Here is a 27,800-nt window from a genome sequence, read left to right as displayed (position 1 = left end):
TAGGTTGCAATTGAGGCACATTGGAAGTCATCTTGATCCAATGTCAGGGAGTCCTGGAAGGATTCTTGGAGTTAGTGATATCCAACCTAAGTCATGAAGGAGAACCAGATACTTGTGAGGTGAATAGGTGTGGAGGTAGAATAGAGGGAAAAGCATGTGCAGGAAAATGAAGACATTTGAAAGAACTAAAATTACTGCAGCTTGGTATGACTTTTAGCGATGACTTTAGCATACACAATGGGGAAAAGATTTCCCTCGGCAAAACCTTGTATTCCTTTGGTAAATTGGGCCCAAGTGCACGTACCTGAAATTTAGAGAATCACCATGAATGAGCCACTGCCCCCTCTGCCCTTTACTGGTGTGCTCATTTCAGAACCCTGACTTCAAAATGCAGGTTAACTCAGATTTCTTTCTTTTTTTTTTAAATAATAATTTTATATTATTTTTTTTAATGTTTTTTTTTTATTACATTATGTTAGTCACCATACAGTACATCCCTGGTTTCTGATGCAAGTTTCGATGATTCATTAGTTGTGTATAACACCCAGTGCACCATGAGATACGTGCCCTCCTTACTACCCATCACCAGTCTATCCCATTCCCCCACCCCCTCCCCTCTGAAGCCCTCAGTTTGTTTTGTATTATTATGTTAGTCACCATACAGTACATCTTTAGTTTTTGATGTAGTGTTCCATGATTCATTATTTGCGTATAACACCCAGTGCTCCATGCAATATGTGCCCTCCTTACTACCCATCACTGGCCTATCCCAGTCCCCCACCCCCCTCCCCTCTGAAGCCCTCAGTTTGTTTCCCAGAGTCCATAGTCTCTTGTGGTTCAGATTTCTGTCTACTATTTGCCTGGCAAACTGTGACTCAGTCCCCTCTGACTGAGGTGGACAGTGCCCTCCAGTGGAAATGAAGGTGAGTGCTCCTCCTGTGCCTCCCCGCCCCAGCCACACTGCATGTGCATTTTCACCATTCCCCTGTGAGGCTGCAGTCAGCTGAGGGTCTGCAAAGTTGGCTGAGGTTCTGAAACCAAATAACATAAGGAGAGTGCTAGTTCCTATGAAGAGCAGACACATTTTATTATCTCAGTTGTAGGCCTTTTAACAGGACTCCAAAGTAGCTCCCTAGTTCAGAAAAATTACAAAAATAATAGGAGAATGAGAACTATATTAAAAAAAAAGGAGGTGTTTTGTTATTTTTCTGTTAATCCACCCAGGACATTGATTCAGCTTTGGCCAGTAGAAGGGAATCAGTAAGTGGATGGATGTGCTGGTGTAAACAAGTTTAACAATAGAAAGTTAATTTTTTCTCACCTCCTCTAAATAAACACTGGCCAGTAGCTCACAATATGATTTTGAAATGTTACCAAATGTCCAGTGTTTGGAGCAGATGTGTCTGGGATCAAGACAGAATAAGGAGGTGTATGCGTGTGTTTGAGGGAGGGGAGAGCCATGGCTCAGGTCACAGCGTTCCTGGCCCCAGACGCTCCAGCACACACCCAGTCCCGCCTCCCCAGGAGGACAGTTGGGATCCTTTGTCCAATTGCATCGTGATGTTGAGAACATTCAATTTCATTTAGTTCCATAAAAATTTCAAGATTTAAGAAGATGCTAAATGGTGTGGATAGAATTGAAATGCTTTAAATGACGTGAGATGGTGAAAGTCAGTAGCTACCTTTCTTTAGGAAGACTGGCAAGGGAGGGGATTGACCCTGTGCTGCTTTTCAGAATCCTCTAGGTGGTGCTGCTGTGATAGCTATTGGCCAGACATTTTTTTTAGCACTCAACTATCAAACCAAATATTTAACTTATTAAATGTCTTACACTGATGGTTAATTGCTCATATGATACTATTGATAATTTATTCCATCACATTTACATTATATTCTCTTAAGAATCAGTCTGTACACATAAATTACACAGCAGAGTAATTTCAAGAATTGAAATACACATACTTCTCTGGTTATTATTCAGTAAAATTGAAGACTTTCATGTGTTGATGGATTTTTCCACACACATTAAACCTGGCTATATGATTAGCTCTTGGTTACCTCTACTTGTATTGGACAGTGTAGGACAGTGGCTTGTACATAGTAGTTGCTAAATTAATGTTTATCAAAGGAATTGGTTCTAGTTTGTTTTTTCCCTTCCACTACCGATTGGAGATGAGATGACTAGCTGGATTCAGCTTTTTAGAACCCTAGTCAGGTATTGCTGCTTATCTTTGCTAATGAAATGATTGGGAGGCTATTTTTTCCTTTATTTCTGAAAATGGCCTGAGGGGTGTGTGTGTGTATATGTATATAAAATCACTTCTTTATTTTAAAAGCAAATTGGTTTTCAGGTTGGTTCCATTGAAATTCAGGAATGGTATGAAAATTGTGTTTGATAATTGCTCGAGTCCTAATCAAGATTTTATTAAAATCAATATTTGATATGCTGCTCAACTTAATTAAATTAAACCATAGAGAAACGAGTAATAAATGAGTTTGAAAATCAATCATGGATAAGGTATGTTTCTGTTAATTAGTTTAGCACAGAAAATGTTGGGTTAAGCAAATGCTGACCACAGAAGGAACAACAACAACAAAATCACCACTTTGGTTTGTACAATATGAATGACTAATATTAACGAGCATATACTCTGTGCCAGGCACTGCGCTAAACGTTGTCTGTTAAGTTTCTTCATTTATTTTGAGACAAAATTCTTTGAGGCCTGTCTCCTCAGCTGATGGTCCAGACCTGGGTTTGAGTCAGCATGAGTGTCTTGGGCCATTTAGCCAGGAAATGGCAGAGGTAGATTTTAACACAACGATCAAGCTTTTCCCACTACCTGGAATCACTCAGAAATAGGAAGAAAAATCATACTTTTATTGTGATGAATTTTAGAGAAGTTTATTGGCAGTAGTTTTCTTCCTAAAAGAAGTGTGGCTTTTATAGACGAGTGATAGATGAGAAGCGGGGCAAAATCCCAAATCAAAAAGCATGAATGTTGACTTAGCAGCTCAGTCTCATGAACTGCCCAAAAAAAAAAAAAAAAAAGGCGGGTTTATTTTTCTGGAGGGACACAGAATACAGTTATTTACCATATAATTTATGCTTATTGGGAACGGCAGAGATTTATGGCTTTAGAAAAAAGCGCTCTAATTGGGATTAGCTAATGAAAAGATGGTAGAACTGAAGAGGGAGAAAGCGGGAAAACGTGATTTCAGTTGAGGTGTTTCTTCTCTCCTGGGATGCTAACCAAAGGGCTTGCGTTACCCACCAGGGCAAGAATCACACTTTTAATTAGGCCTTCAGAGTTTGTGCCTTTGTTTTTGGTTCTCGGTATTCTTAGTTATCCAAGGAATGGCTCTCAAAAACTAATGATATTCTTGTGAAGTACCCTCGGCAATGAGAACAAAACTGCAGCTTCCTGAACAATCTCCCGTATTTTTATTCAGTGCTTGCTCAGTGGGATGAAAGTAAAAATCAACAACAAATCACAACCACACAACTGCACAGCTTCTCTGCCATAGACTGAGAAGGATTTTTCTCTCGGGGCACTGATTGCTCAACTTCTGTCATTCATGCAGCACATTGACAAATTTTGCCATCCCCTTGCATCTCTTGTGTTACTTAATGTTTTCCTTTAAAATGGCTCATTTTAAAACATCAAAAGTAAATACACTTATTTTAGAAGGAGGCTTTGTTTCAAAGTCATAAATGGGAAACTGGAGTTACTTTCTCTTAGAAGAATATGAGTGAAAAGAAATGCAGTCAAATCAAAACACATTATCAAATTTTTAACTCCAGGAAAGTGTCCAGAGGTCATAAAGACATACTTGTGCTGCCAAACTCAGACTTCCTCTTTGATTATATCTGAGCAATAAAAAAAGATTGGAAAAGGGAATAATTTTCTCATTATGTGAATCAATTTTCTCCAACAGTGTCTATTTATCACCTAAAATCGTGTTACCCAGCCCAGGTGCATCCTTTAGCTTTTGTGATCAACAGCTCATGTATCTTTGTCTATTGTTCATGTGAAGCTTTGCCCCTTTCTTTACTCTCCTGATTCCCCCCCCCCACCCCCGTTGTATTTGAACCTTGGTCTCTACCCATCTAACTTCTCTGACCTTATTTCTAAATGTTTAGAGAATTCTGTTAAGCTAACACATGGGATGGAGGGCGAATTATAAAATGAATTGTTCTGTTGTTGGTTAACACTACCTTTCTCCATGTATACTGTTGGAGATCATTTTTCTCTAACCAGATGTGGCAAATTTCCAATAATAGTAAAGTAGATGTAATGAGTGACTTGTCTCTTAGCCTTCCTGACCTTCATGCACCCAGTTCCCCTCCAGAGGCATCATCATATTTTGTGTATTCTTCTGGAGATAGTTTGTGTATGTGGAAGTTTACTTGAACCTGTGTGTCTCTCCTTAAATTTCACACGGATGGAAGTACACTCTACATGTCATTCTACATTCACTTTATTTTTTTACCCAACAATATTTTCTGGATGTAGTCTCACATTACTGTATGTAGCTGTCATCCATTCTTTTGAATACTGCATAGAGTGCTTCATGCATGTAACTCATCTCCTTTTGAGGGGTACTTAGATTATTACTTTTTCTTCCACAAACAGTGCTGTAATGTCCCTGCATAATTCTCTTTGGGTCCATGATGACCAGTAAGAATTAAATCTGCTGCTGGACAGTACTCATTCAAATGGCTAGAGTTCTAATTACAGTAATTAGATAGGGCAAACATGGTTATATTTCTTCCATGAGGATGCCATGCTCTTTCTTTTTCCTCACCCATAACATGCATTTGTATTTGTCAAGGTGCCCTGCACAGCATGAAGTGTCCTGATTTGTATATGAACTGATGGGTTCTAAGTTACATTTGTCCTGCATGTCTAATCCTACTTAATTCTCCCTTGTTTCGATCACATTTGAAATTAGTTGTGTGGTTTTTTGCCCGTCTCTGAGTGGATGACAAGCTTTATGAGGCCAGGGAAGGACTCGATGTTATGGAAAAATCTTAAACTTCTCTGGCCTTAGAGAAAATGACTGCCATATTATTTTAATAACAAATAGATGCGCAGTTCTGATGGAGCTTCAATGGGGAATATGAAGGAAAAAAAAGAAAAAGGAAACATCCCGTGGGAGTTGGGGTTGCTATTTTTGACCAGGTTGGAACTGGGAAATACCAGGAGTCTCATAGGAAATATTATCTCACTGGAAGACGATCCTGCTCTGTTGGCCAAAGAACAGGTTTGTAGTTAGTTCTGTGCATATAAAACTTGCAGACCCAGACAGAGGGCCAGTCTACCTTCTGGCTTAGCCTGCCATTTATTATCATTCACAAGGTGGTGTTAGATGCTCAGCTTTTAAAAGAACTGGCTTTTCAGCAGTATTTTTACCCTTGAGAGTATATAGAGAGAGCTCTGTGTTGTATATTAATCAGAGCTTTCACGACTCGCTTTGAATGGTATTCGAAATGTGTCTGGGAGTGTGGTGAATGAACTATGCCCAAAGTGTGCTCTATTATTTATTACTCAGGAGTCTTTCCATCTGAGACATAGGCTGAAATTAAAGGAACCTAATACCTATCTTTAATAACTCAAGGTTCTTCCCAGTTTCTGCTCCTTATACACTCCTGCCCCCAAAAGGTTTCTAGGATTTGATACCTCATAAGAGTCAGTTTGTATCTAAAATTGTACTAAAATTTGTATTTTTAAATTCCCCACTCTTTCTGTGGATGTGTAGCTCTCAGAGCATACCATGCTATGCAAACATTTAGCAAACATTCCTGGAAGCTGTTCCTTCTAGAACCACTTCCCTCCCTTTTCCCAGATGGTAAGACTTACTCATGCTACAAAACCTGGTTCAGATGTCATTTCCTCTTCTGCCCTCCCTGACTGTCCCAAGCAGTGAGTCACCCCCTTCTCTGTGCTCCCATCATCCTCTCTGTATACCTTGATCGCATGCATTCTTGGGGGGAGGGGGCAATATTGTCCCCAAGGGGGCAAAGAGTCATTCTTGGCAGACAAAAAAATACTATTCTGTTTATGCATAGAACACAGATATATATATAGCATACAAACAGATATACAGTATATAAATTTCCATTCTGGTAGATTAGGAAAAAAGTTACCTAAATACGCTTACAGAAAACACAAAACTTCCATATGTGCACAGCCCAAACATCAACCAGCTGCCTCAGTTCACCTGTGTGGTGAGCTACACTCATCCACAGCTGGTGGACCCCTTTCCCTCTGATTCAGACAGCTCTGCTTCCCCCACCTCACGACAACCCACAAGCCACAGCCCTTCCATTGCCCATACTTCTACAAGCAAACCTCAGGTCTTTTTCAAGGTCAGGTTGGTCATGTTTTAGGTAATACTTTCTTAACCATTTAACATGCAACCACTTTTATTATGTTCTTTCTTTATGTCACTATCAAAGTAACTGGGTGTTGTGCCCCTCGATCCACCTTCCCCATAGGCCCTGTGGTTTTGGTTGTGTGATTTTTGTGGAGTGAGCTGGCATTTTAGGAATGCATACATTATGTTATGTCAGAACTGACTGTACTTAGATGCTTGTCTCTGATCTAATGAATTAGTTTGGATTTAAGAAAAGTAAGAAAATTTTCAACTGAATAGGATTGATGTTTCCTTTTTCTTCTATGGGACATTTTGAAATAAGGGTGAGGTAAGTACATTAATACATATACATAGAATTGCCTTACTGTACCAGCTCAGATGTGGACCTGTGCTGTTGAGCCATGCTAGTGACTCAGACACCATTAATGGTATTGTTATAAATGATGTGATTTTCTAAAACGGTGAATAGCTTCTAAAGTTCTGAACAAAACAAAGTATACCTCTGTTTTGGTTTACACAGTAGTTGCCTTCCTAGAAAAGTCATTTAAGTTAACCCCATGCAAATTCCCCTCCCCCCATATTTATAACTGAAATGGAATTTGATTCTGGCCAGTTATATATAAACACATTTTTCATCATGGCATAGGGAAAGTGGATAGTTGTCTTATCCGCTAGGGGACATGCAAGCCCCTGCCCACTAAATAACAGTAGCGCCTCTCCCCATCATGTGACAACTCAAACTGGCCCCCACAAACTTCCAGCATGCCCTCTGGTGAACCACTGGGCTATCGCAACACACTTCAGATAAGCTATAAGTAGGATCAATGTAAGTTCCTCACCTGGGCTGAGCAAATAACTGTACAGAGGAAAGAATGGAGAAAAATGACTTAGCACAAGGAAGGGTAGGGAAAGTTCAGACATTTTTGCTGACAGTCAGTGAAATATGAGTAAATAGTGTTGTATGACCTAATATCTTTAGGTAATTAGAGAGGGCAGTTACAACTGGATTAGTGCTGTCCGTTGGAAATACAACATGAGTGCAGACGTAATTTCAAATTTTCTGGTAGCCACATTTAAAAAAAGGTAAAAAGAAATACATAAAATTAACTTTATGATTGAAAATACTCAACCCAACCTACCCAAAGTATTATTTTTTCAAGATGTAAACAATATAAAAAGTCTGTTAATCAGATAATTTACATATACTTTTTGTACTAAGTCTTTCTAATTTTGTACTTAGAGCACATCTCACTTTTCAAGTGTTCAAGAGTTCTGTATTGCTCCCAGCGAAGGAGTTCCCAATCCTACCGGGTTGTCACAGTACTTAAAAGTTAAAATATTAGTTCTGTATTTTCTAGGACACTATTAAGGGCAAGTTGAGAAACCTCGACTCACACCACCTTAAACAGTAGGAACATTTATTCTCTTACTTAAGTCAAGAGGTAGGCTGTACTCTAGGGTCGGTTGTTCAGCAATTCATGCCTTCATCAGGGACACAGTTTCTTTCCATCCGTCCATCCTGACTTTTTCCATGTGGGCCGCTCCTCTCACGGTTGTAAGGTGGCATCTAGGAGCAAGATGGCTCATGTTTCCTCGTTTGTGTCTGAAAGAGGGATGAAGACACCTGTCACGCAAACTTGAAATATCCCTTCTTTCCTTCAGTCTTACTGGGCCCAAATGCCACGTCCCAATTGACTTACACAAATCTGGCCCACAAATTGGGTCAGACTATTAGCTATTCTTGTGATGGATGCAGGAATGCCTTTGGCCAGGCATTTTCTCTTCATTTGCTCACAGAAGAGACACCAATTCTTATGCTATTCTTGCTTTCTTCAGTCATTTACTCTAAAAGTGTTTGCATTTGTGATCTCCTTATAACACCTGGACTCCAATTATTTTTGGTCGAGCCACACATGTAATATTGCATTTAATTTTGATTTAAGGAGGTATGAAAAATGGAATAGGTTTGAAAGAGGGCTAAGGTGACAAAGAGAACTGAGGTCATGATATGGGGGATGTTGAAGGGAATGGAGTTGCAGACCCACGAGAAGCAGAAGCCGGAGGTGGGGGTAGAGCATCTTACATGTCTTCAGATGGTTTGCCTGTTCATAGCAGTTCTCTACTCCCATCAGTGTAGCTGCCTCAAATCTATTCTGGAACTGGAAGCCAGATAATTAAGCCTGTTAGAATAACACATACAGTAAGAACAAATAAACTGTGACTGAGGCTGAGTGCTTGTCTGAGAATAAAGTATTTAAGCATCATCCATGGACCTGGTTACCCATCTTCCATCTCTCACCTCATTCCTCTGTATATGTTTTGAGGCCCTGTGCTTAGTTCTGGGTATGTAGTACAGTTTTTATCATTTTTAAGACTATGATATGAAATTTTTGAATGATCATTAGTAAATGATAGTATTTGTATAGATGAATACTAATTTTATTGATGCTCTGAGCTAAGTACCATTTTGTCTGTTGTCTTCTTAAATTCTCACTAAACCCTATGAAGCTATTTGTATCTCTATCATACAGAGGAGCTGCCGAGGCTTATGGCAATAAGTTAACTTGCCTAAGAATCTGGGATCCATGCCAGGACTGACCAGCCTCACAGCCTAGGATCTTAAATAGCCCAGGGGATACCAAGGGACTGGCTGTCCCCTCGATGCTCATGATGTTAGAAAGAGCACGTTCTCTTACCAATTCCCCGTGATGCCGCTGAGGCACGTGGCTGAAACGGAAGGGTCATGACTTGGATGTGATGTGGCTTTTTTTTTTCTTTTTCACTTTCTGAGTGGCCTTCTCTTCTCAGGATGTGTGGGATTATTTTACCAGGGATGAGATTTTTAGTTCATTTCGTGGGTTCACACCTGTCTCCACTCTTGCCTGATTCTGCTTCTTTGAGCACTGTGTGTCCTCACAGAGTAGTGCATACCATGGAAGCTAGTCCGTATTTGTGAAATCAGGCTTTATCAGAGGGCAATGGGATGCCATTGATGCATTTTTGAAGAAGGGGAACACTTTACAGTCTGTAAGCATTGCTTTAGCCTGTTTTGGGGAGATGAGGGATAAGAGGGACCAAGGCTGATAGAGTTCAAGAGAACCTTGTGTCTGGGGAATAGCTCTCCATCATCTCTGAATTTCAGCCCTGTTCTGTACAATGCTGAAGTCACCTGCATCATATGTCAGGGAGATGCAGAGAATGTGTTTAGAAAAGAGGGAATAAATCAGCCTGTGCAAGCTCCCTCTTTGGCCTGGGAGATGTGTGTTCATTGCCCTAAGGCACTCTTCACCTCTTGTGTCTCTCTGTCCATAAGCCCTGAAGGACCCAGATTTTAATAGCTGTCTTGGCAATTTGTTACCAATGGAATACCCCATGGATAACTAGGGGAAAATTAGAAATTAGAAATCCTAGGAATTGGAAATCCTTCCATGAACAAAGAGAGAGTAGGCCATCACTATTTTATGGAAGGAAATTCAAGATAGAAGGATGAAATATTGCTTAACTCCTGAGCAGTTATAACAGCTAATGTTGACTGTGCACTTACTGTGGGCCCTGCATTGTGCAGAGCATACCACACACATTATTTTACTTAATTCCCACCACAAACATCTGAGGGAGTATTCTTACTCCCATTCTACAGGTGAGTACATTGTGGCCTTGAGAGGTCAAGTGATGTTCTCAAGGTTACATGCTAGTAAATGGCAGAGTGTAATTCAAACCCAACCTGTCTGACTCCAAAGCCAATACTTTATACCTACTACTGCTCTGGATTCCCTGATGTTCAGTTTGTGAAACCTGGGATTGCCCCTCTCCACAAAATGATACCATGCTATGAAATGTGTAGCAAGGTCGAGACTCCTGCATAATTAGCAGTGGCCAAGTGTCACATAATCCAAATCACATACAACATTGGCATACATGTAAATATGTAATCTCAACATTCCAAGGTGAGGTGTGCCATCCGGCAGTACACAATCAATTGTCAAGCAAATGGTTTAGCAGTTGAGTGTTAAAGCATCTCTACAAGGTATAAATAAATAATAATGTGGAAAGAAAGACATTTGCTAGATGCAAGATGCCAGCTGTAATTTCAAGAAAATGTTGATTGCATGCTTTAGGAACTACTTCACAAAGCCTTGCTCCAGTACAGATTTTCCTTGTAAGGTAGCATGAAAAAAAGAGAGATTTTTATTTTTACTTGGAGTTTATTGTTTCTTCGGCAGCAGCTGTGCCGATGTGGTGTTGATTATGCAGAGAAGAATTATTTTGATTATTGACAGTTGGCATTCTTCTCATAATTTGGAGTTCTTCATCTCCGAATTGTTTCCTCACCTCCTCTCCTGTCTGCACATGAATAAAAATCTAAAAGCACTTGCCAGGATCCTTACCCAAGGCAGCTGTTAGGAGGAATGTAGTTGAAAGTTCAGATGCAATTTGACATGAAACTCTCCCTGCTGGTTGTTCCTTTCTCCGAGCATCACTGCAGAGCAAGGGAGCTCGTGAGGTTCATCAAGGGGCTCTGAAAGGCTTCTCTGCGAGGAAGCCCCGCTCTCCTGTGAATTGCCTTTCCCCTGCGTCTTTGTCTGCTGCCCGGGCACCCCATCTCCTTTAGCCGCATCCATTCAGAACTGTGTGCCAACACCTTACCGGTCAGGGTTGGCTCAGATGAATAGTCTGTGCTACTTTCTGTATTTTTCCTTAGAAAAAAGCAACAAAATAATCTAAACAGCAAAAAATGATCTAAACAAAAAAGATCCCCCTTTGAGGTAATCTTCACATGGTGCACCTAACAGATTCCTTTGGTATCCTGTGTCACAGCCCCTCACCTGCCTGTATGTTAGCTTCAGGTGAGACACACCTCAAGTGGCAGATCCCACCTCAAGCTCTCTTTCCACGCCTGGAGGTAACACCCCTGGTGCCCTCTGTGAAGCAGGGCAGAAGCCAGTGGAAAGTGGCCCAGCTTCTCCTTCAGGTGGGCAGTTCTGAGAGGCACTTTATCTTCTTCTCAGAGATCCTGGAAGAATTGAACCGTGTTGTCTGTGGTAGTGACCCCAACGTACTTCCTTATCTTGGCTTTTCCTATTTTCCTGGATCACCTCACAAACAATATGTACCCAAGTCCTTGTCTCAGGCTCTGCTTTTTGGGGAAATACAAACTAAAACAGTAAAAAGGAAAATATTATTTCTCACTGAATTTATTTCTCTTTTTCCCTTTCCCAGATCTTACTCATTTTTATTGTTTTGGAGTAAATACTAAAATCTATTCTTAAAAAAATGTAGGAGTAATATAGTTACATTGAAAAAGTATTTTCTCTATACACATATGTATATGTATGTTTTAATTATAATAGATATGTCTATACATGCATGTATATTTTATATATGTTTATATATACACATATGTATGTGTTTTATACACATATGTACATATACATGTATAGGTGTATATATATTATTTACATTAAAATCATCTCTTTGTGGAGAAAGTGCCTCATGGACAGAATACAGTTTTGGATTAGACAGACCTGGGATTGAACTGTGGCTCTGTAGCATTCAAGTCTTAATGTATTTGGGATAGTTATTTACCCTTCCAAGACCTCGGTTTGAGCTCCTGCAAAATAGAGTGAGCAGTTTTGCAGGTTTGTTAGGCATATTAATTGACATTGTGTATGTAGCACACTAGCATGTTTCTGAGCATTTAGCAAGCACTTAGTGTATTTCAGTGATTATTATAAAAAGCAAAACAAAACAAACTTCTCCACTAAACTGTAATGCTCCCCCTACTCCCTGAGGAGTTAGGGGAGGGAGGGGGAGGAAACCACTGTATGTGCTGTGCATCTTTCCAGAATTTTTCCCATGTTTATACAAACTTTCTAAAAATGTGCATATACACACACATATACATATATGAATTAATAGGTGGAACATTAATACATTATATATTAATAGGGGAAAGGCCAAAGCAATGGTGTATTAGTCAAGCTTCTCCAGAGAAGATACATACACATCTATATGAGGGGAGCTGGTGAGATGTCTGTGGTTCTGTCATGGAGACTCTTTGACTCCCTTAATTCACCAGAGACTTCCTCATTCCCACCAGCACCTTTAAATAGATCAGCCTTCTTGGGCTCAGTCTTCCTTCTTGATATCCAGGCTCACAGCCTACTGTTTAAGGACATGATCCCCAAGGATGCCCTGGTGATGCAGGATAGAACCCTTCTTGGGAGAATAACAGTCCTGGCACCAAAGCTGATCCAGGAGAGCTGTTAGAATAGTGCTCTTTGGAAGTGCTTGTGCCTTCTCTGACGGTATTAGACAACTAAGAGCTAGACACATTTGCATAACCTCTTAGCAAATATCTAGGTCCTTCAACCTAGGATTTCTGAAGGCTATAGACAGACTACCCAAAGCCAAACTCTTTATATGTGATTTTACCTCAAAATCTGTTTGTTCTGGATGTGTCTCATGCCCAGCATCAGCAACGACCCTGAGCATGGGAGCTGTTCACTTCCAAGGAAGGCAGAGGTTAAAAGGGAACTAGATGCAATTTAGGATTTCCCAACTCCTCTCCTACCTGGAAGTAAAAGAAGATTCCTGGTGTTGTATGCTCTGAAAAGAGTGTCTTAGGGGGGAGGGGAGACTCTTCCACTGTTGAGTAGCCCTATGTGATCTACAGCCCAGCATGAGCTGCTGTGGCTCTCAGGGACCAGCTATTGAGTCAAGCCCTCCTTTTGGATTCTGCAAGTGTACAGAAATGATAATATATCCAAACAATCTAATGTCAAGCATCAGTTTTCTTCCCTTCTCCTCTCTTCCTTTCTCTTCCATTGCAGTCTATGCTATTGTATTTAATTACTAGACATTCTAGACTATGCTGTTTCATTCCATTTGAACTGATGACTTTTTATTCTATATTATTCTGCTCTCTTTCTATCTCATTCCATTCTGTTCTACAGCCATGTATTGAGTTCTTGCTTGACGCAAGAATTTTTTGCTTAATGTTACCAAAAAAGCTCGTGTGTGTGTGTGTGTGTGTGTGTTTGGGGGGCAATGCACATATATGTGTGTTGAGGAGTAGTTTTCAGAATATCATTATACTTGACAGAAATTCTGTATTTCCTGCACCCCTCTCTGGGAATACTCAGGAGGAAATCTCAGATTAATCTGAAATATTACAGGATAAAGATTTACCTGGAAAGCATTGGTGCTAGCAGTGAATTAAGGAGAATTCAAGGTTTTAAGCCCTTTGTGTTTCTCTGCTAGTTATTTTTCAGAGACCATATATACTAACAGTGCACATCCTATAGCAAATTAAGATAAATTGAAGTCTCTTTTGAAAGTTGGAAGCTATCATGTAATGAAAAAAGATTATAAGGTAAATACAACATCTGCTTTCAGATTTATTTCTCAACCATCCTCCTTCATTGTTGGCTGTGGTGTGTACCTTGACATCTTTTTGTTTGTTTTTCCCCTGAGAGTCAGTTATTCTGGAAATAATGTGTTCTTGAGAGCCAATTTAGTGTCATGGTTATTCTAAAGAGCTGAGTTAGAATGTCAGTTCCACCAACTCCAGCCATATGAACTTGGGCATGTTCCTTAAGCACTTGGATCGTAGTAGTATCTCCTTCATGATGTTCTTGAAATAATTAAATGAGATAATTCATGTAAAGTGCTTAGGATCATACTTCCCAGTATTAAGTGGTCAATAAATATTTGTTGTTAGTTGGGAAATAGGGACAATATAATACTCTTAGGGGGATTTTGAGTATTAATTAAGAGGCTTGTGAAGCATTTAGGTCACTACCTGACACATAGTAAGCACTCAATAAAAGTTCATCATTGACATCATTGTTTTTGCTATTACATGCTATTTGTAAAATGTAGATAATATAATTAACTTAGTATAGTTATAAATACTAATTGAGATAATGTGAGTGAAGTATTTAGCACTGTGCCTGGCACAGAGTGAGAACCAAATGAATGTTAAAGTCCTGAAGGACAGGAATTGTGTTATTTACTTCATTTTAACCCCAGGACCGTGGCTAATGCTTGGCACATTGAAGGTATCCAATAAATATTTTGTAAATAAATAAGTGAATAATTGTATTTTTAATTAGGTTCTACTCTATTCCAAATATAAAAGGAAGTCTTAGAAAAAAGTCCTGGTCTCTTTTTGAATCTGATGACCCCTGAAAAATGGGGAATAAAATAAACCCGAGGAGACAGGATGTTCCCAAACTCTGAGATCATCATAATCCCCTACATTAGAAAGGTCTTTATGGTTCACAAAGAACTTTCACATCCATTTTGTCATTCAACATAAAAAAATTAAAAAAACAAAAAACAAAAAACAGGCAAGAAATGTCCTTAGGGTCAGCGTGGACAAGGAACTCAATCTCTTACAAATGATTTAAAACCCATTTCGTCTTGCTGCAGATATTACTTACAGAAAACTTCAGGCACAGCAATGCTACCCAGCTTGATTTAGCTTAAAGAAACCTTTCATGACCTTATAAACAAACACAGCCCAGTGGGAACCCAAGTGGAATTTCAGAATTTTGAAGATGAGCTGAGAGAATTTGCTCAGAAATGGGACATATTAAAACAATCTCTACCAAAGGAGTGAAACAATAAAGAGATTGACTCAGAAGAGAACAAAAAGGCCAGTGCCACTTATTGGTGAGCAGTGAGCTCCTGACTCATTATAACTGTTGACTGCATAGCAATAATGTTTGGGAACATTGCAATCTTAGAGCGGGCTTATAATGATGTTCATCTGCTCATATGGATGGACGGCCTTACATAAACTCTGATTGCTCATGGAAAGAGCTGCTTCTCCTTAAAGTAAACTACCAGAATTGGAGTGAGCAAGGCTGATTAAAATATATTTTTATAAATATAAATTTCAGGCTTTAAATGCCTCTTCTCTGATATAATGGTGTGTTCATGCATGTGTTGGGTGAATGTGTTTTGACCTTATGTCCTGAGTGGGTTAGGCTAGTTGATTAAGTGAGTTATTAAAATACAGACAAGGGGTGTATTGGTCAGGGTCCCAACAAAATACATGGTTCAGATGGAGTTTCAGAAGGTTTAATGGTGGGACTTTATTAACCAAGGTATGGGCAGGGTTGCTCCCAGATGATTCACATGGAGGGACAAAAGGACTGAGATATGGGCAGGGTTACAAAAATGGGCGAGGGATGGTGAGTGAGTTCCCTACTGACTAGCCATAATAATAAGATCTCTTAACCCCTAGGATGTACATAAAATTATGGGAACCTGATGAGAACTGGCAATGTAGCAATGTAGAGGGGAAGCCATCTGGAAGGAGCTGTGTTCATGGAAAGACACAGATACCATTGTAGGTTTGGCAAAGTAGGGAAGAAATATTCCTTCTACCCTCTAATTTCCTGCAGGTACTTCCCATTGATCAAACCCACCTGGATGCTAGCAGGCAAGGGAGATGTGGTCTGGGAGATGCAGTCTGCTGGGGCTCTTAGGCACAGATTAGGGCAGAAAAGAATGGATCTGAGTATGGGCCATATCATCTTTGTTGTAGCTACTCACCTCTGCCATTGTAGGGTAAAAGCATCTGTAGATAATAAGTAAATGAATATGTGTGGCTGTGTGCCAACAAAGCTTTATTTACAAAACAAAAGGTAGTGGGACAAATACACAGTCATAGTTCACTGATCCTTGTCTCAGAAAATCATTTGTGTGTTGAGTCCCGCATCAACACAAGTCATTCAGTTTGTGGGTAGCAGCAGGCAACAGCAGCACTCTCCTTACTTGTTTTTGGTATGGGCCTGCCTTCACTTGGTTTCTGCCCCAAGTGTCACATAAATTGAAGCAAATGCCCCAATATAGGCTTCACACACACCAGGGTAAATTTGTGTGGAAGCCTTCAACACGCTTGAAATGAGGACGTAAATAATTCAATTGAATTACATAAATGATTCAAACCAATTCCAGTAGTGTGTGCACGTGCACAAGTGTATGTGTTAATGTTGTATGTCATGAGTAAAAGGACAATCTAAAAATTATGTGTGGATAGATTACTAAAGGCAAGTAATCTATCTCCTACTTAAACCAGTTGACTTTGAAATGGATGTGGGCCCATGTCAAAATTTTAGGCAGTTTCAGATGGCAGTAGAAATAAAACAGTGACCATCCAAAGGAGAGCAAACAGAAACCCATACTGGTAGTAGGCAGAGGCTCCCAAGCCTATAGGGGAGAAGGATGGTTGTATAGTGAAAACAAGAGAGGGTTTCAAGTATGCCTTCATTGGAGGATGTTCCCATGGCGAAGCTGGAGGTGGGCTAGAAGCGGGGCAGCCTATGTAATTGGTTTCTGGAGCATATTTGGCTTTCTCTGGTTGGTCCCGAGTCAACTAGGAGACAAAAATTAGGGAAGCTGGATATTATCGACCAAGCCCTGTATGTTTTGGATTGAGAGCTGCAGTTTGTGGTTTGGCTTCCTGGGCTGACTGCTGCAGAGCTTGTAGGTGGGAGTTCTGTCGTGGTGTATAGTCTGGCTGTAGGTCACTTGTATATTCAGTCTCAGCAGGTTACTGTTGGCTCTCTGTCCTAGCTCAGCCACATCCTGGATGATGTTCTGCTTCACTCCGCACCACCACACACAGGCTGCCATGACAGAGAGCATTTCCCTTCCTATGCATGCAGCCATGCACTGGCTTAGAATGGATCTGTAGTACCTGATTATCACAGCGCTGACTTAATCACTGTTGCCAGGAGAAGCCACAGCCCAGGTCTCTGAATTCGTTATAAAACCCAGCCTCAAGTCAACCCTTCTGCATAAATCTCAAATTCTTCTCTTAATGACCTCATTCTTGGCAGCATAATTCCCTGTTCTTCCTTCCCAGATCTCCCCATGAGGTAGACCCAACCAGGTCACGTGTGGATTCTTTTCCTGTGATTCCTTACCTCATTTGCATGCAGTTTTTCTCATTATACTTTCATCACCATAAGAGGCATCCTTGAGCTGGGATGACCCAGAGTGGAGAGTACCTGGGGAAATCTCTATTCCGGCCCAAGCAGATGTGCTCGGGCTCCTCTGAGCCCCAGGCTTCTCTCTTCTGTGTGGTTAAAAGATTGCAAAACCTTTTACAGGCCTACTTTTTCTTTGTACTTTAGATCTTCCTTCCTAAGGGTTTATCTTTCTTTCCGCAACATTCGGCCAAACTGTACAGTTTGTCATGAATTTGCTAAACTACTAGAAGCTTTTCTCTCCTTCTAAAATAAAACGTATGACCTTCTGAATTTTGTTTCTCATCAGTGCTTCTCTCTCATCAGAAACTACCCTCTCTGCTTTGAAGCAGACAAGCTCTATAGGCAGTTCATTTTTGTGCATGTTCATTTGCTCACCTGAGTCAAATGATAAAATTCTTTTTTTTATAGACTTGCAAATCCCTGGAGCAGGAAGGGATCTCAGAGGTCAGGGAGGCTAATATTTTCCAAATGTGATGCGTAATCCTCTGGGGTATGTAGGATGATGTTAGCTACACATTTTAAGTAATTTTAGTTGTTATATGTTTACTTTAATTCTGTTAGGAAAAAGATGCAGAAATGGTACATGAAACTGCATGAGTTCATAAATATTACTGTTCAGGATGAGGCTGAAGCAGATGGTACCTTGGAAACCTATTGTACTTAGTATATATGAATCGCAGGTGCTAACAGGTAATACCTGGATATGAAAAAGATCATGAAAGTAGCATCTTTGAGAGCACCAATCTGCTCTGATCTCCTCCAGCAAGAGGAAATGGAGGCTCTGGAAAGGGAGGAAGTTTGTCCAAGGCAACACAGCTCATAGAAACAGGACTAGGGTCAGGTCATGATTGCCTGGGTTCCCCATGATCTTTCATACGGTTTCCAAGGACCCGTCCTTGGACACAGTAAGTTCACCTCAATATCTAATACCATGATCAAGTCCTCAGAAGGTGCCTTGGGGATGAATTTTCAAAAGCATGAGAAGCTGGACAAAAGCCCATTCTAAGCACATGGTGAATTACCTGAACGGATCTAAGAGCCTCATTTTCAAAGACAAAAATTGGTCGTTTATTGGATCTAGAACAACTGAAAGTTCGCTGGATAACAAGGTAAATGAATGCATTGCACCATTCACCAAAGTGGAGGCCCTCAAGCTGCTGGTTGTTCCGCGTAATGGGAGATTCGGAATGCAGTTAATGGGTTAGTGTAGTTTTTATTGTAAAAGCAAACTAAATTAAACTGATAGTTTTAATTAAATTTGAATTGGCTGTGATTTTACTCAGTTTTACAGGCCACTTGAGACACTAGTGTTGCACTTAAAGTCTAGTGGTGTAATTAGTGACATCTACATTTATTATAATGGTTACTGCACTTTATTGAATTTATTCAGGAGTAAACAAAAGCTCGGTATCTAAAGAGCTTGGATTTCAGGCTAGGTTGGCTGGGGGAACCTGTTTTGTTTCTGTTAAAATGTCAGGTGATGGTGCTGATCTTGAGAAGGGAAGTTCATGATTTAGCCATCCAGCCACAAGGTGAGGACCTTGGGTCACTTGGAGTTAGTTGTCTCAGAACATCATAATTATGTTTTCCCTGTACTCTTCATCTGGAAAATCCAAATCGGGTGCATGTTTGAGCATCCCTCATTCCCCTGATACCTTTAGAGTTCAAGGTCCGCAAGTCTAGATTTGGTGATATCATTGATTTGATCTGTGCATCAGACTGCCGTTTGAAGCTCCGGCAGATGTTGGCCAGGAAGGCTGCTGTCTTCTTGAGGAGGGCAGTTCCTTGCTGGTGCAGTATTTGGCAATTGTCTCAGATGGAGCTGGGCTCTGATGCAGTGGTTCAAGTAACTTTGGTGTGCACAGAATCACCTAAGAAGCTTGTTAAAATGCAGTCTCCAGGGCCTCATCTTTAGGAATTCTGGCATGGTAAGTGTATAGGCAAAACCTATTTCGAGGGGTGCCTGCATGGCTCAGTTGGTTGAGCTTCTGCCTTCAGCTCAGGTCATGATCTCGGGGTCCTGGGATCGAGCCCCATGTCTGGCTCATCAGGGAGTCTGCTTTTCCCTCTCTCTCTTTCTCTCTCAAATAAATAAATAAAATCTTTAAAAAAACCCAACAAACCTATTTCGAGATGCTCTTCTCTGACGCATTAATTCGGTCTAATAGAGTCCTCAGAAAGACCAGCTGATAAACAGAAATAGTTGTCTATTCTATGCGGTCACCATATTCTATGCTTTGTTAAGAGGTCTGTGTGGCAACAGTCTCTTAAAAATTGATTGATGAGAGTGAGATTAATGCAAGGATTATATTTTTAATTCAAATTAATAAATGCTTATAAAATATTATAAAAATGTATAATATGAAAGATGAAATACCCTTACCTGAAACTAATGTAACATACTTTAATTTTTTTTTTTAAGGAGCCAACTCTATTTGACAAGTTTCAATCATTTGCTTCTTAATTCAGCAAATCCCAGTTAACCTAGTTAGAGTCCCTGTTTTGCGTGGAGGACCTGAGTGAGAATCGCTCTCATGACCTTTCACCTTCATAACTCTGCTCCCTCTTTGTCTTCCTTGGAAGACAATTCAGGTTTCTGCTTGAATCTATGTCTCCCAAATTGCAATTCTAATTGCCCAAATAAATGCCTGTTTGCTTGAAAAAAAAAAAATGTGAAGTACCCTTAGGTAATGCATTCAGTCCCTCTCTCCAGAGGCACATAGTTCACTTTCAGGTGTGTTATCTTTCAAGATATTTGCCTCTTTACTTTTTTTTTTTTTAAAGATTTTATTTATTTATTTGACAGAGACAGCCAGCAAGAGAGGGAACACAAGCAGGGGGAGTGGGAGAGGAAGAAGCAGGCTCCCAGCGGAGAAGCCTGATGTAGGTCTCGATCCCAGAACGCTGGGATCATGCCCTGAGCTGAAGGCAGACGCTTAACGACTGCGCTACCCAGGTGCCCTGCCTCTTTACTTTTAAGCATAGATACCAGTAGATGCTTCCCTACTAGATTTTCTCTCCTTGTTACTTTGTTCTGAGGGATTTCCTCTACTCTGTCTTTTTATGTCTTGGGATATTCTTTTTGTGAAACATCCCATTCTTGTTTTATGGATATAAATATTTTCCCAATGTTTTTGAAAATAGTGTTCAGGGTTTTTCTTTGGGAGGACGGGGTACTATCTCTGTTTTCTCTGTTACCACATTTCTTTTATTTATTTTGCTCTTTTTCAGGCAAGCTGTAGGCATAGTGGTTCCCATTCATATGTAAGAATGAGGCTACAGGAAGGCTGAGTGGGAACTCTGGGATGGGCGGGATGGTTGACTATCAGGTTTTTCTTTTGAGACAGTAGGCGAGAGTCTAGACATCCTGCTTTGTACCTCCTAATGCTTGCATGTGGAGTGCTGTCCACATCCACAGTCATCCTAGCTGCCCTGGTTTTTCTCTGTTTATGCAATATTTTTAGAGGAGGAGTCCTTGTGGCTATTATTGCTGGCCTGTGTGTGTCTGTGTGGCTGTTTTCATTGTGGGTAAACACTTACCTTTGGGATGTTCTGAACGTGAGGGAGGGGAGTTGACTACTTCATGTGTACAACTTCAATTAATCCTGCTTTCTTCCTTCCTATCCTTATTTATGGCCTGATGTTTATGCATTCCAAACCTCACTGGAGTTCTCTCCTTTTGAGATAGAGTGGTCAAAACTCAGAATTTTTCAAGAGATACTCACATGCTTACTAAACAGTCTAAAATTCAAACAAGTTGTTTAATACAACAAGTATTAGAAAACAAATACGGGTATTTTAATAGTAACCAAGAGTTGGGGCACCCTCACATCATTGCATGGATTTTAGCTTTGAATCTGTAGGAACTGTGTCTATAAAGAACAGTGAATTTTGATCAAAGATGAAACAAATCTGAATCATTTGCATCTGATTCCTTCAATTCAAACTCACTGCCTTGGAATCTATAGAACCTAAGACTGCTTAATAATTATCAATTAAATAATAAAACAAACAGCAAAGAAAAATCCCAAGCTCAGTGAACATGGATATGTTGGGGAAAAATTATGTGTAATTTCTTTTTAGTCAGTATAAATCCAATTACTCTTAGACCTATTGTCAGTATAAACCTCTGACACATTGAACACCAATTTCAGAATTCCAGATTTGTTCAGAAAAGCTATAATAGTCAACAAAATATTTTAGATCTTGATAGGGCCTTATAGATCAATTGAGACAAACTCCTAATTATCTAGATAAAGAAATGAAGGAAACCATAGTGGGAAGAAGTTAAAAATTTGGGCTTTGAGTTTAGATAGGCCTGTCCTCTCCTCTGCCTTGATCTGGTACTGTTGCCACTACTCAAGTTCTGCTGCGCAGAAATAAGTACATGGCCGTATCCTAACTGCAGGAGAGTTTGGGAAATAGGGTGCCACCCATGGCGGTGAACACGAGCTGTCTTTGCCAGTATCAGCATCATCATCAAATCCAGAGAGACGAATACCTTTTGTTTAGGCTTACAGAACAAGTTATTGGCAGAATTAGGACTAGAAGCAAGATAGGAGTTTTATGCCACAGTGGAGGATTCTGTCCACAAAAGTCTTTTTATTTTACACATAGTTCTAGTTAGGTTCCCAGAGTCTGCACGAACTCCTTAAGATGGATGAATTAGGAGCAGACCTGAATTTTGTTCTTTCTACTTAACCATGCTGCCTCTCTTCTGGAGGCTTCTATAGTACCTTTTCACAATTATTTCTGTGATGTTTTCCTCCAAATTACTGAATTGTTTATTATCACCTAGAAAGAATAAGTCTTTCAGTGAAATGTATGAGCATGTAAATTTTATGATAATGAGAAACATTTCCTTCTAAAACAGGATAGAGCATCTGGAAACATAAAACACACATTAAAATGACTGAAGAGACCACCCTCCTCTCAATCAAAGTAATGAAAGTTTGGTTGCAAAGATTTGTGTTAAGATCAGAAAATGCTTCTTTAGATTCTGTAATGGTGAAGTCTTGTCACAAAACAGTGTTCTAACATGTGGATACCATCGATGGTTCATTGTTGAAGGACATTCTTATAGCTGTGAGGTGTCAATGCAATTGCATGAAGTTAGTGGGTACTATCTCCACACTAGGTTGGACTTCCATTTTGGTGGATTAGAAATGGCCACAGATTCTTAACTACATTTGCCAGTGAGAGGTGGGGTCCTGTTGAGAGGATGGGTTATTTGTCTGCTTAGACCACTAGAATATGGTGGAAGTGACACTGTGCCAGCTTTTGGACTCAGACTAAGATAGTTTTCATTTCCTGTCTCCTCAAATCTTCTTCTGGGATCCTTAACCTTTTTGTGGACCGGCTCAGCACTATGTGGAGAGAGGGCTCCAGCAGTGCTCCACTTTCCAGTCATTCCTGCCACGATGACAGATGTGGGAAAGGAGAAGCTATCTTGGAAGCAGATCCCTCTAGCCTCAATTGTCCCACCTAAGGGCACATGAATCAGAGACACATTGCCTGGCTGAGCCCTTTCTGAATTCCTGGCCAACAGAACTGTGAGCAAAATAAAATGGTTGTTTTAAGCCCTTAACTCTTGGAGTGCTTGATTACATGGTAATGGGTAACTTGTACATCTGTCGTCTGTGGTTCCTCTCTAGTTATAAGTGTATGCTCTGGATACAGACTGCTTGGGTTTGAATCCTGCCACCAAGGCTTAGTAACTGTGTGATCTCAGGTAAATGATTTTAATCCTCTCTGTCTCCGTTTTTTAATCTATAAGATTAGGATATTGGCATTTATCTTAATAAAAACGCGGTTTGTGAGGACTAAGTCATCCATGTAAAGTACTTAAAGCAGTGCTCAGTAAATGTTCATTCAAAGGTACTTTTTTGAGGACCTATTGTGTGGCAAGTACTATTCTAGGCTCTAGGGGCATCTCAGTGAAAAAAAAAATAGACAAAAAGTCCTGCCCTTATGACATTTACCTTCTAGTTAGATGTTATTATTCCATATACGTTTCAAATGAACCAAATGAGTAAAACCTGAAACTCATGGAATCAAGGACCTTTTAAGACGCAGGATACGGCAGTCAAATGTGTGATCCCTTGTCACATTTCTGCACAGCCCCACTTTTTTACGTGGGTAATCTTCAATTACAGTGATGGTTAGGTCACCGTAGTAGTTATTATGGTGACTCATGGGGACAAGAAACAGAAACAGCCTTCAGAAGAAAAGCCGCTGTGTAACCATGGCCAGATAGAACTTTCTGAGTCTATTGCCTTACCTGTAAGATGGGCCTGCCTATACTGAAGGAAATTGAAGGTGTCACATACTCCTGATAATTTACGTTTCCACGAAAGGAAGTGGTAAGAGGTCACCCAGAGGTTGTGTGGAGGGTGAGGTATGGGAACACTGCCTGCTGGCAGAAGTGAGGGGCCTAGTGCCATGGGGATGGTGTTTTCTAAACTTTGAATTCATATACGTGGTTGGAAAGCATTTTTTTTTTAAATCCTTTGAGACTTTTTTGAACTGCTACAGTACATCATTAGTTTTTGCTGTAGTGTTCCATGATTCATTGTTTGCATGTAACACCCAGTGTTCCATGCAGTACATGCCCTCCTTAATAACCATCACCGGGCCAGCCCATCCCCCCACCTCTCTCCTCTCTAAAACCCTCAGTTTGTTTTCCAGAGTCCATAGTCTCTCGTGGTTCATTTCTCCTTCTGTTTACCCCCCCTTCATTATTCCCTTTCTTCTCCTACCGATCTCCCTGCTATTCCTTATGTTCCACAAATGAGTGAAACCATATGATAATTGTCTTTCTCTGCTTGACTTATTTCACTTAGCATAGTCTCCTCCAGCCCCATCCATGTCGATAGAAATGTTGGTTAATCATTCCTTCTGATAGCTGAGTGATATTCCATTGTATATATGGACCACATCTTCTTTATCCATTCGTCTGTTGAAATGCATCTCGGCCCCTTCCACAGTTTGGCTATTGTGGACAATGCTGCTATGAACACTGGGGTGCATATGGCCCTTCTCTTCACTACGTCTGTATCTTTGGGATAAGACCCAGTAGTGCAGTTGCTGGGTCATAGGGTAGCTCTATTTTTAGCTTTTTGATGGACCTCCACACTGTTTTCCAAAGTGGCTGTACCAACTTGCATTCCCACCAACAGTGTAAGAGGGTTCCCCTTTCTCCACATCCTCTCCAACATTTGTTGTTTCTTGCCTCTAGCATCTTTTAAATTATTTTATTTTTCTCATCATGATACGTGTACTCCTTAATCCCCATCACCTATCTCACCCATTCTCCTCCTGCTCCTCCCCTGTCATAACTATCCATTTGTTCTCTGTAGTTGAGTCTGTTTTTTGGATTGTTTTTCTCTCTCTTTTTTCCCCTTTGCTCATTTGTTTTGTTTCTTAAATTCCACATATGAGTGAGATCATATGGTATTTATCTTGCTCTGACTTATTTCACTTAACATTATACTCTCTAGCTTTTTCCATGTCGTTGCAAATGGCAGGATTTCATTCATTTTTTATGGCTGATACTATTCCATTGTATACACCACCTCTTAATCTGTTCATCAGTTGATGGACACTTGGGCTGCTTCCATAGTTTGCCATTGTAGATATGCTGCTGTCAACATTGGGGAGCATGTATCCCTTAGAATTAGTGTTTTTGTATTCTTTGGGTAAATACGCAGTAGTGTGATTGCTGGTGGTAGGGTATTCTATTTTTAATTTTTTGGGGAAAGTAGGAAAGCATATTTATGACATGATTTGGATAAGGTAAGGTAAATGGCTCCCATGCTGCGGAGTCATCTGCGTGCGGGTTGCTGTGAAGAAAAGCTTTGTACCAGTGGAGACTCCTTCATTCTCACGCTCAACACATCCAGCAACAGCACCCTCTTTCCATCTCTTTGTCAGACTCAGATCCTGTTATAGCAGGGCAGTCACCCTCTTTCACTGAAGTTACTGATGCCTCTGCTTGGTGGGCACTTCATGAGCTGGGATTTATTCATTCATGCATTTGTTCTACGAATATGTGCTACATGACCATTTAGTGCTGGATATACACAGGCAACAGCAATGTCTTGTGTTAGCTGCACCAGGGGAGGTCTACATAGGATTGTGTGAGAGCTGGGGAGAGAGGATGTGTACTGGGTGAGGTGGCTCAGGACCGGCATCAAGGACAGCTTTTGTTTGTGTCTCTCCCTGCAAGTAACAGCCCTCTTTCTAGTGAGGAATAAATCCTGTTCCAAGGGGGACTGACTCAGCAGCCCCTGGCATGTGACCCAGACAAATAAATGTCTCCCCTAGGAATTTTCCGACACAGCCATTGGTAGAGATTCATTTTGTCAGGGTTGCTAATTTGATGGGGTATAAATTTGGAGTGGCCACCGGTCATCTTTTTTATCATTTGGAGAAAGTTTGCTGGTGAATGGAACATATATTAAGACAGCTGAAGAGATACCCACCCCGCCCAACCCCCAGTCAATCTAAGGTAATTTAAAGTTGGCTACAAAGATTTGTATTAAAATCAGAAAATATACCCTTAAATTTTAGAATGCTCCTGTCCTGTTACAGTGATGACACTGTCTGGAACTGTGGGGGCATCTGCCTAAGAATGAAACAAGAGAACTGAGGAAAGCAGATTCAGGAGAAGGAGAGAATGACAAAGCCTAATATCATCCAAACTCCTGGATCCAACTATGCCTGAAGCTAGGCATTAGGCCTGTCCATCTTGTTATATGACCCAGTGAATTGCTTCCCTCCTCCACCTCTTTCCCCTTAAGTTAGTTTAAGATAGATTTCTCTTGTCTGCAAGTACAAAGGCTTTCTAGAATATATAATGCCTGAGCTGAGTCATAATGGACGAATAGGAATTCATCAGTGAAATGGGGATGGCAGCTGAGGTGGGTAAGATTTTCCAGGCAGAAGGAACATATAAACAAAGGCTTGTGGAGACAATTTCTAAGGAAAATACCTCTGCAAAATAACTATACAGTGGGCATTGTGATTGGCCCAGGCTCCTCTCTTGGAAAAATACTGCTCTGGAGTGGCCAGAATTAATTTGGAAACAGCACCCACAAGACTGTGGCCGTCTGAGTAAAATTTATAAAGCAATAATGAGCTGGGAAAATTCTAGCTCATAAGAATCACTTAAACGCCTTCTGGGATGAAGTTATAAGTGTGATAGACACAGAAGAAGTGACAGAAGAAAATACCTCTAATCAGAAGTTCAATTTAATCTATTAGCGCATACTTACAGAAGTTGGGGGAAATCAGTCACATTTACTGTATGCTCTTCTTCATTTTGAATGGCTGAAAAATACGATGTTTCTCATAATTGCTTATGAGTAACAGAATTGTTTTCACCTGAATTCTGCCATTTTACAAAATTACCAGACTTAATACAGTTGATAATTAAAATGAGTCCTCTATATAGCTTACTCAGTGAGAGTAAAGCCGTAAGCAATTTGAGCATATCGTTCTGTTGCTTGAAATGAGTCTTTGTCTCCTCCTCCTCTCTCCTACTACCTAGATTGACCTATCTTTTAATACCTAATTTCAAATTCTGTTTCCTTCAAGTAGTTGTTTCTGAATACTACAACAGAATCAAGCCCATCCTCTTCTGAATACATGTCTAAGTTTACTACTTGGTCTGTATACTACTTATTGTCTCTTTATCAGATTAACTTGAATTACAACTTGACTTTGGGTTATAGGTCTACTTGGATAGATTACCTGGGGCTAAGGAGCTTTAATACCCATTCCTGATTGATTGATTGATGTGGTTTACACAGTAGATTCTGTATATAACTCTCTGGGAGTCCCACCACCATATCCCTGCCTTTTATGAAAGATGTATCCAGGAATTGTAGTTTCATGGGATACTAATAAATGTTATGAAATATGGCTCTATGATAAAATGTATTTGGGTATTTCATGCATTAGATGAAATACTCTAAATTCAGTAAGTATAGTGCAGTACTTACCAGAACCTTTATTATGCTTCTATTATTCTTCCAAGGGAGGATATAGTTTATAGGTTCATATATTGTTTAACCCGTTTCCCATAGAATTTACTCCAGAATACTGGACTCCTTGGTTTTCTAGAGGAAGATGTGTTACTCTGTTGTTGCTTGATAAATGACTTCTAGAAACATCTTTTCTTCCCAGATACCTGTTTCACTTGGGAGGCAGAATATCTCAAGCTTCTCATTTTACAATAAGAAACAATCTTGATTTGGCCCAAGACACAGTGAGATGTATGCCATGGTCTTCCAGTTCTTACTTCTCATTTAGGGTGAGTCAGCAATTAACATTGAAAGAGCTGTTTCACTAAATGCTGAATTTTATAACTTCCATCACTTACCAGATTCTTCTTCTCTCAAACCTTAGCTC

The 27,800-nt window shown here is 40.2% G+C and overlaps 1 long non-coding RNA gene across 2 annotated transcripts in view; it reads left to right on the top strand.

The window, feature by feature from the left end:
- The window catches only part of LOC103662075, a 380,893-nt gene that overhangs the window by 9,083 nt on the left and 344,010 nt on the right, over positions 1–27,800 (top strand). Inside the window, exon 3 of one of the 2 annotated variants that reach the window (XR_005835639.1) lies at positions 22,752–22,974. The exons of the other annotated variant lie outside the window; for it this stretch is intronic. This is a non-coding gene — a long non-coding RNA (uncharacterized LOC103662075). Of the gene's footprint in view, positions 1–22,751; positions 22,975–27,800 lie in introns of those variants that run through there. 2 annotated transcript variants of the gene reach the window in all.

The sequence above is a fragment of the Ursus maritimus genome, unplaced genomic scaffold (assembly GCF_017311325.1).
Source record: "Ursus maritimus isolate PB19 unplaced genomic scaffold, ASM1731132v1 scaffold_19, whole genome shotgun sequence".
In the NCBI taxonomy this organism is placed as follows: Eukaryota; Metazoa; Chordata; class Mammalia; order Carnivora; family Ursidae; genus Ursus; species Ursus maritimus.
This window is presented reverse-complemented; position numbering and strand designations above follow the sequence as displayed.